The following is a 10,591-nucleotide window of genomic DNA, read 5'->3' as shown; positions in this document are numbered from 1 at the left end:
GGTTTGTGAATATTTCTCGAGGTGGAGAAAAAGCAGGCAGCCCTGGCCCTGGCGTGGTCCTGATAGGAGGGGACTTAGTGTCTGTAGCCTCCCCGGATTCCCCTGCTGAAGTTGGGGCCCCAGACCAGACCATGAACTAGGGGTCATTGAGAGACCATCAGGGCGAGAAGCTCTGGTATTTTGACCTGGAGATCTGTAAAATGTCAGTGACTGTTAGGTTAAAGAGAAAGAGAAAAATTCATCAGCAGGGGGCCGGGGTCCCTGAATCCTGGTGACACCAAGCACCATGTCCTAGGCTTGAGCATGGAGCCATACGTGAGCCATAGCTGAGTTGGTCTCCACAACCACAGCCCCAGCCCTGCTGAAAACCTAAACCTAAACCAATCAATAACTGGGAACTGATCTTTGCAAACCTCAGACCAATAAAGATTTAAATTACTTTTTTAAAAAACTTTTTTTTTTATTGGGGCTGGAGCGATAGTACAGCAGGTAGGGTGCTTGCCTTGCACATGGCCGAACCTGGGTTTGATTCCCAGCATCCCATATGGTCCCGCAAGCACTGCCAGAAGTAATTCCTGAGGGCAAAGCCAGGAATAACCCCTGTGCCTCGCTGGGTGCGACCCAAAAAGCAAAAAAAAAAAAAAAAAATTTTTTTTAAATTAAATCACGTGAGATACAGTTACAAAGTTGTCCATGATTGGATTTCAATTGGGTTTCAGTCATACAATGTTCTGGCACCAGTCCCTTCCCTTCCTCTACCCCCCACCCCCAGTCTTCTCTCTCTCTCTCTCTCTCTCTCTCTCCCTCTCTCCCTCCCTTTTCTCATTATAGTTTGCGGTACAGGTACTATAAGGTCATCATGTGTATCCATTTACTTTCTTTCAGCACTCAGTTCTTGTCCAGAGAGATCATTTCCAACTATCATGGATGAAGATTTAAGCTATAATTCAGCCAGGCAATACCGAATGCCAAAGAGATTAAGTTCAATGCACGGGGTGAGAAGACCAAGGGTTTCTCCTTGCTATGCATCCTGAGGGGGCCTGGACTTTGTCTGGGAGGATGATCAAAGTCCCTGTCCCCGGAGAGAGATTGGTGGCCCTGCCACATGCTACCAGCCCCAGAAAACAGATGAAGAGCAGGCTTCTTAAAAAGCAGAGTAGCTTTTGGCTTCAGTTGTAGGAAGTTTGGGCCCAGAAGCAATTTTTGCAAAGGTGTTTTTTGTTAAGAGAAAATAAACTCATTTCCCACTTTTAAATGCCCCAAATCGAGTCTTGGGCCGGGGCCGGTGCCGGCTCAAGCTCCACCGAGATTCAACCCGGGTGGCCATGCCTTGGCACAGCCGCTTTGCTGCTGAACAACCAGGATCCAGAGCCAGCTATATTAGTTGGGGTCCCAGTGAGTGCTTGCAGCCATGTCTCCAGACTGTGAACTAAGCTTTTGCTCCATGCTGCTCTAGGAAGGGAAATGATTTAATTTCCAACTTAAATCTCCCTGGCCTTACTTACTAAAATATAGAAATCCTAAACCACGCAGCTGCTACTGTGGCCTCGAGACTTTATATCTCTTGATTCTCATCAGTGGAAAACTAATTATCAAATGTTTCCCTGTCAATAGGGCTGTATTCTTGGGGGATAAATTCCAACAAGAATAGTGAGTTCTGTGTTGAAACTCCAATAACAATAGTGAGTTTTGTGTTGAAATATGGAATGTAATCAAGGTAAAGAGAAAAGAAAGTGAAATTTATCAGTTATGCAGGGAGGGTTGAGGGGTGGGGGGTGGGAGGTATACTGTTTTTTGGGGGTTTTTTTTGGTGGTGGAATATGGGCACTGTTGAAAGGACGGGTGTTTGAGCATTGTTTAACTGAGACATAAGCCTGAGAACTTTGTAACTTTCCACATGGTGATTCAATAAAATAAATTTTAAAAAAATATATAAATGCCCCAAAGCACCCCCAACTTCAGTCATCTGCATGCCAGTCAAGGCTGGAGCACCTTGACTGAAGCCCTGTCTCACTGAGACCCAGTCCTGAGTCCAGCTAAACAAACGCTCTCCCTATCTCTTAGCTTGCGTCTCCTCACACCGAGAATATCTTCTACTTTTGGAAATGAAGTCAAAAGTCAAATGCATTACTTTTTCTTGTTCAGCAAGGCTTAGGGGAATTGCTATAGACAAATGTGTGTGGGGACCAGTGAGGCAATAGAGGGGTTAAGATGCACACAGCACCAGATCCTCGGTCCTTGGCACTGAACGCCTGGTCAGGCTGAGAATCACAGGAAGGCCCCTAGTGCCCCTGAGAACCATTTTTTAGGCCCCTCAACCCCTGAACCCTCAATCTCCACCAAGATAAAGACAAATGCTTGGTATCCTTCTAATTCTCTAAAAGACAAATGGCTTGCCCATGAACATAGTGTATAATCTGGGTTTGTATGAGAGGGAGAAAGAAGCTGTTCAACAAATTTATTCCTGTTCTTTGTTGCTGTTTTTTTTTGTCTGTCATACCCGGTGATGCTCAGGGGTTACTCCTGGCTCTGCACTCAGGAGTTACTCCTGGCAATGCTTGGGGGACCATATGGGATGCTGGGAATCGAGCCCGGGTTGGCTGCATGCAAGGCAAACACAATACCTGCTGTGCTATCGCTCCAGCCCCATGGTGCTGTTGTTTTTATAGTCACAGCAGCAAGTGCTGGGAGCTCAAAAGGAAGGGCACCCTGGCTCAGTGGTTCAGAGGAGCCATGAGGTGCTGGGAATGGATCTTAGGCCCTCACTCATGCTAGATATGTGCTCTCTTCCCCACATTTTTTATGGAGCTGGTGGTAGTTGCTGATTTTGGTTTGTTTGGGTATGGGGTCCACACCTAGAGGTGCTCAGGACTTACTTCTGGCTCTGTGCTCAGTGATCATTCCTGGCAGGCTTGCAGGACCAAGTGGAGTGCCCGGGGTAAAACCCACATCTGCCATGTACTAGGAAACACCTTACCCACCGTCCAAACTCTCTGGCAGGGACTCGTTGTTTTTTCTTCAGATAAAGTTTTCTCAGTGCTTTATATATCACTGTAGCACTGTAGCACTGTCGTGCCGTTGTTCATCGATTTGCTCGAGTGCGCACCAGTAATGTCTCCATTGTGAAACTTGTTACTGTTTTTGGCATATCGAATACACCATGGTTAGCTTGCCAGGCTCTGCTGTGCAGGTGGGATACTCTTGGTAGCTTGCCGGACTTTCCGAGAGGGATGAAGTAATCAAACCAGGGTCGACTGTGTACAAGGCAAATGCCCTACCCTCTGTGCTATGGCTCCAATCCACTTTACATATCCTATTCAGATGAGTGGTGGGAAAATATTATCTCCCAATCAGCGGCGTGTCTTTACTCTGGTCTTCATTTCTTTTGCTGTGCGGAAGCTTCTAAGCTTGATGTAGTCCCATTTTATTTTTATCTTTGCTTTTGTTTGCTAAAGATACTTCAACTTCAATGTTGTGGAGTGTTCTACCTATGTTCTCCTCAATATAATTTATGGAATCAGGTCTGATATTGAAGTCTTTACTCCATTTTGATTTGACTTTTGTGCATAATGGTAGAAAGAGGTCTGAAGTCATTTTTTTAAATCATGTTATTTACCAGTTACCTCAACACCAATTGTTGAAGACAGTTGTTTATGAGAGTCTGTCCTTATTCCATTAATACACTATCTTGATGACTACCACTTCACAACTTCACAGTACAGTTTAAAGTTGGGGAAACAGAAGCTTCCCATCTTATTTTTTCCTGGGGCTGCTTTAGTTTTTCATACCTTGGGGAGTTATTACTCTATCTGAATTTCAAGAACATTTAATCTAAATCTATCACTGTATCGCTGTCATTGTCATCCCATTGTTCGTCAATTTACTCAAGTGGGCACCAGTAACATCTCTATTACACTCAGTCCTGAGATTTTAGCAGTCTCTCCTTACTCATCTTTCCCAACGATTGGAGGCTCTCTCAGGATCAGGGGAATGAGACCTATCGTTACTGGTTTTGGCAAATCGAATATACCATGGGTAGCTTGCCCGGCTCTGCCGTGTGGGCGGGATACTCTCGGTAGCTTGCTGGGATCTCCGAGAGGTATGTATATATCTGTTACTGTATTTTGGATATAAATACTCCAAGGGGATCTTGCCAGGCTCTCCCATTTAATCTATATCTTTAAAAAATGTCATGGGTTTTTAAATTGGGACTGCATTGACTCCATATAATGCTTTGGGCAAGATTATGATTATGTCTTGTCATTTTGACAGTGTTGTCATTGTCTTGCCTAATTTTGACATTTTGGCATGTTGATCCTTTCAATCCATGAACAAAAGATATATTTCCATTTTCTTGTGTCCTCTTTTATTTCTTTCAGTTGTGATTTATAATTTTCTTTGTATAAGTCTTTCATCTCTTTTATTAAGCTGATTCCTAGGTACTTGATTTTCTGAGGCACAACTGTGAATGAGATTGTTTTAAATTTTTTTTCTCTTTTCCATTTAATTATTTGCATATAGAAAAGCCATGGATTTTGGTATGTTGAATTTTGTAACCTGCCACTTTTCTGTACAAATAAATTCTACAAAACTTCTTTGCAGAGTTCTTAGAGTTTTCTAAGCTTAGTAACATGTTATCTAAAAATAGTGAGAGTTTGACTTGTTTTCTGATCTGGATGCCCACAAAATCTCTTTCTTACTTGTTATAAGAAGGACTTCCAAAGCTATATTGAATAGTAGAGGTAAGAATGGACAACCTTGTCTTATAACTGATCTTGGAAGGAAGATTTTCAGTTTTTCACCACTGAGTACAATGTTTGCTGTTTGTGCGTATTAAACGGCTTAACTATGTTGAGGAAGGTTCTTTGATTGAGAGTTTTTATCATAAATGGACATTGGCTCTTTCTTGTCAAGTGCCTTCCCAGAATTTATTGATATGTCATATAATTTTTATTTTTACTTATCTTGATACAATATATTTTAATTGACTTGTTTATATTAAACCATATTTGCATTCCTGGATGGATTCTGCTAGGTCACGGTGTATGATATTTTTGATATATTATTGAATTTGATTTGCAGATATTTTGTTGAGGATCTTTGCATCTATGTTCACTAGGGATATTGGTCTATAATGTTCCTTTTCTGAGATGTCTTTGTCTGCTTTTGATATCAGGGTCATGTTTGCCTCATAGAAACTGTATGGGAGTATTCCTGTTTTCTTAGCTTTCTGAAGGAGCCTGAAGAAGATTAGGAATAGGTAGTTTTTAAAGATTTGGAAGAGTGGTTTGAGCAATAGTACAACGGGTAGGGTGTTTGCTTGCCTTGCACGCAGCTGACCTAGGCTTGATATCTGGCATCCCATATGGTCCCCCAAGTGATTCCTGAGTGCAGGGCCAGGAGTAACCCCTGAAAATTGCTGGGTGTGGCCCCCAAGAGCAAAAATAAATAAATAAATAAAATCTTTCTTTAAAAAATTCTTTAGAAAGAACTTACTAATAAACCTATAAGGGCCTGGGCTTTTGTTTATGGGAAGATTTTTTTATTAAAATCTTGACTTCCTTGATAGTAATTGGCTTGTTCAGGTGCTCTGCTTCTTCTTGGTTCAATCTGGGGTGATTGTAGGGGTCCAAAAATGTATCAATGTTTTTCAACATGCTCCCATTTAATGGTAAACATTTTCCAAGTAATCTCTGATGGTCTTTGAATTTCTGTGGTATCTGTTGTGATGTCTCCCCTTTTCATTTGTGATTTGGTTTACTAGGCATTTCTTTGGGAGTCTTGCTGATGGTTTGCCAATCCTGCTTGTTTTTCTCAAGAACCAGCCCTTGGTTTCATTGATCTTTTGTACTGCTTTTTTAGCTTCTATTTTATTTCTGTTCTAAGTTTTATTATTTCCTTCCTGCTGCTTGCTTTGGATATCCCTTTCCCACCTCTTGGGGGCACACACCTGGCAGTGATCAGGACTTACTGCTGTCTCTGAGCTCAGGAATCAGTCCTGGTGGTCTTGGGGGACTATGTGAGGTACTGAGGTTCGAACACAGGTTGACCTCATGCAAGGCAAATGCTCTACCTGCCTCCTTATCCCTCCAGCCTCTGCTTTGAATTCCCCATCTTTTCTAGTTACTTAAGCTGTATAGCTTTTTTTTTTCTTTTTGGGTCACACCCGGCGATGCACAAGGGTCATTCCTGGCTCATGCACTTAGGAATTACTCCTGGTGGTGCTCGGGGGACCATATGGGATGCTGGGATTTGAACCCGGGTTGGCCGAGTGCAAGGCAAATGCCCTCCCCGCTGTGCTATCACTCCAGCCCCTGTATAGTTATTTTGTGGGTCCTTTCCTCCTTCCTAATGAATGCTTCCTTTGCTGTGAACTTTCCTCTTGACACTGCTTTTTCTGTATCTCATGTGCTCTGATATCTTATATCTTCATTCTCATTTGTTTCCAGAATTTCCTCTTTTTCTCCTCTAATTTCCTCTTTGTCCCACTAGTTGTTCAGTAATGAGTTGTTTAATTTTCAAATATTTGAGTTTCTCCATATATTGTGTGTGATTAACTTTCATTTTCAACATGTCATGGTCTGAGAAGATAGTTGATACAATTTTTATTCTCTTGATTTTATGTAGGTATATTTGAGACCCAGCATATGGTCTATCTTGGAGAATGCCTCATGTCCACTGGAGAAGAAAAAAAATTTATTATATAATACATATACACATATATTCATATACACATATATACATATGTATACATATTAAGTTTATACATAAATAAATATATACACACACACACACATATATATATATATATATAGCACTGTCCTCCCTTTGTTCATTGATTTACTTGAGCAGGCACCAAAAACAGTAATAACAAGTCTCAGTACATATACGTGTATGTATATATATTCATATATATATATATATATATATATAAAGTCTTCTTCTTTTTTTTTTTTTTTGCTTTTGGGTCACATCTGGCGATGCACAGAGGTTACTCCTGGCTCATGCACTTAGGAATTACTCCTGGCGGTGCTCAGGGGACCATACATTTTTTTTTTTTTTGCTGTGAACTTTTGCTGGGAATTGAACCTGGGTCGGCCATGTGCAAGGCAAACACCCTACCCTTTGTGCTATTGCTCCAGCCCCTCATCACTTCTTTTAAAGTTAGTGTTTCCTTGTTGAGTTTTAGTCTAGCTTCTATTTGATCTATCTAGAGGTGATAAAGCAGTGTTGGGATCTCCAAATACTACCGTGTTGCTGTGAAAACAACTCTTTAATGGCAGGGACATGATTAAGTACAGAATGGTATGTCCACCCAATGAAAAAGTAATGCACATTGCATCTGAATAATGGTGAAGAAAAATGTTTGTTAGCCTTACCATCTCCCATCAAATTAAAAGAAAATTTTACAGAACACACCTGATTAAAACACATAATATGTAGGGTCAGAGAGATAGCACAGAGTTAAGGCTTTGTACTCTATGTGGTTGACCCGAGTTTGATTCCCAGCACCTTATGTTTCCCTGAGCATCACCAGGAGGGATCCCTGAGCACAGAGCCAGGAGTAAGTCCTGAGTACTGCCAGGTATAGCCCCCAAACAAACAAGCAAACAACCCCCAAGCCACCAAAAAAGCCAAAAGCAACAACAAAAATAAAAAACCAATAACTAAACAAACAAGAGAAACTAAAACATAAAACCAAAAATACATAATTTGTATCACTTGTATCACTTGTCATCCCGTTGATCTTCGATTTGCTCGAGTGGGTGCCAGTAACATCTCCATTTTTCCCTGTCACATGCTAGTGTAGCCCAATGATATCTGCTTGTTCCAGGAACACAAAGAGCTTCGAACCATTCATTCAGGGTTTTGACCAAGAAGTCTGACCATCCCGTAGGTGGGTGGCCACACGGGCTTTTGATGTCCGGTAACAATTTGCATGTAGAGGGAAAAATCTTGAAAAATATATTTTAAATATTAGTGGATTTATCTCTGGGTGATCATAGAATTGAAGGTTGTGTTTCTTCTCTCCACTCAATAGCACAATTTGAGACGTTTATTGGAAGCATTATTTTATAGTAAAGAAGTAAGGAGCAAAGCCAATGGGCATTGATTTGAATTGTAGCCCTTCACTGGGATGTTATTTCTTCTCTCAGCTAAATGACCAAACACCCTCTTTATCAATATGGATTCAGATACTCCTCAAACATAAGACTCATGATAACTCTGGCCTGCTATATCGTCACTTTGAAAATCTTTCTGGAATTTCTGTTTACTGTATACTTGGCATTGTCCATGATTATACATGTTTAAGGGTAGTTTAAGAGACTTGGGTGAGAGTGGGGTGAGATGTCAGATTTTCTTCAAATACTATGTTGTTGTTGAATGGAGAAGCATAACTACCTCTAAATAGGAAAAACAGGGGTGGATAGTGAGGAGGGTTGGAGCGAGAGTGCAGCGGGTAGTTTGATTCCTCCGCCCCTCTCAGAGAGCCCAGCAAGCTACCAAGAGTATCTTGCCTGCATGGCAGAGCCTGGCAAGCTACCCGTGGCGTATTCAATATGACCAAAATAGTAACAATAAGTCTCACAATGGAGACATTACTGGTGCCTGCTCAAGCAAATCAATGAGGACAGTGACAGTGACAGGGTAGTGAGGAGTCATAAGACTGCGGACTGCTTTGGATCTAAGGGATTCTCTCCCTAAGAGGTGTTGCTGACGAGATGCTGGGTTGCCTGGATACTGGAGTATTCATTCATGAGCAGCTATGAGCCTGGTATGTGTTCCCCAGGAACAATCTGCTCCTTAAAATCCAATGGCTCTTGTCTCCCCAGCAAGGAAGAAAACATTCTGGGTACAGAGAGCACTCCTTGTATTTCTCTGTACCCTCCGGAGGGCTGAATATAGAACAGTTGTTCAACATTGATTTAGGGAACTGACCTTTATAGCAGCAGATTCACTCTGCTGGTTCCAGGAAAATGCACTTGTTATCTGCCTGATCGATTTCTCTATTCCCTTATTCCTCCATTGCCCTTATTTCTCCATTGCAACCTTGCACTGTTTCCCCTCTGAGCCTGTATAAGCTATACCTGTTCCCTGAACACCCTTCTCTTTTCCTGTCTGATTCTGTTAATTCATTCTTCAGCTCTCTTCTCAAATTCATTTCCTCCAGGAAGCGGTCCTCGGGTGTGCATGTCCTAATTGGGTTAGAGCACCAGCTCTGTGCTCCCCATTTTCCCATCCCCCCACTTTCTAGTGTGTATCACACCATTTTATTTCCAACATTGATGTCAGGGGGCTTGCTATGCATGGACTCTCCTTGAAAGTTCTGCATTCAGATGAGAACTTTCAGATTCTGCCAACTGAGAGCAAGTGCCAGTATGACTTGCTGAATAAAGAATGTGCCGGGCAGAGAGGCCCAGGGTTTCAAAATGGATGATGAGATGTCCCTGGGCTGTAAGGGGAAAATGAACGTTTTAAAACTACAGCACTCAGGACTGTGACTTGCTCCCGTCTCTTCCTAGAGATGTCAGAACCTGTTCTGCAGTAGCAAAGGTGGAAAGACATTAGGGTCTGCCTGGCGAGAGGACCCAGAGCTGTGCCCTATTTCTACTGGTTTGGCTGTGAGAAAGAATTAAAGGTGGAGTGATCACTGGATCACTTGTGGGCACGGGGATAAGGAATAAAGCTCCCAGACCCTTTCTGAGAGACAAGCCTGAGAATTAGGCTTACTCTGAATCCATGTGGTTCCAAGCTGGGACTAGGTCCATCAAGTTCCATGGCTTAGGTGTCCCAGGTCAGGAGCTTGTTTCCTCTTAAAAATTTTTTATTAGTGAATCACCGTGAGGTACAGTTACAGACTTACAAACTTTCGTGCTTGTGTTTCAGTAATACAGTAGTCAAGTACCCGTCCCTCTACCAATGCCCATTTTCTACCACCGAGGAGCTTGTGTCTTGTCCGGCCCTGTGCCTGATTCCAGAAGTCTCTGAGTTGACCTTATTTCTTCCCTGGGCCTCAGTTTCTCTGAGAGGGGGGTTGGTGAACAGGCTCTTGGGTCCCTTGGAATGTGAACTGAGTCTATGACTAGGTCATTTTGGAATTGAAAAGCTCCTCTGACACCCCAGAATTCCTTTTGTGGCTGCACTTGGTGACATTAGCACAGATTACGTGAAGAATTTATTGATTCTGGTGCCCTCAGGATAAAGAGTTCCTGAAGTGAGTATATGCGAGCTTGTGAAACCACACTTCTTCATTAAGGCATGAGGAAGACCCCATGTCTCTTGCCAAGATTGGGGAATAATTTTTCACATATCCCCTTGAGAGCTGGGATGTGAGTGGAATGTGGGTATTGGACAGACACTGGGGTTCAGATCCTGGCTCTGCCATATCCCTGCAGCATGTGGGCTGCTTAATCTCTCTCTGATTTTGTCCACAAATGGAAAATTGTAGCTTCTGCTCCTTAGAGATGCTTAGAGGATTAATCAGGCTGATGTCTGGTCAATTTCTGAAAAGGACAGTGAATCCCCTCTTCACAAAATGAGGACTCAAGAACTAATTGAAACACCTTAATAAAACCTTTGCACAACCCCA

The sequence above is a fragment of the Sorex araneus genome, chromosome 5 (genome assembly GCF_027595985.1).
Source record: "Sorex araneus isolate mSorAra2 chromosome 5, mSorAra2.pri, whole genome shotgun sequence".
Lineage (NCBI taxonomy): Eukaryota > Metazoa > Chordata > Mammalia > Eulipotyphla > Soricidae > Sorex > Sorex araneus.
Note: the sequence above shows the minus strand (reverse complement) of the source record.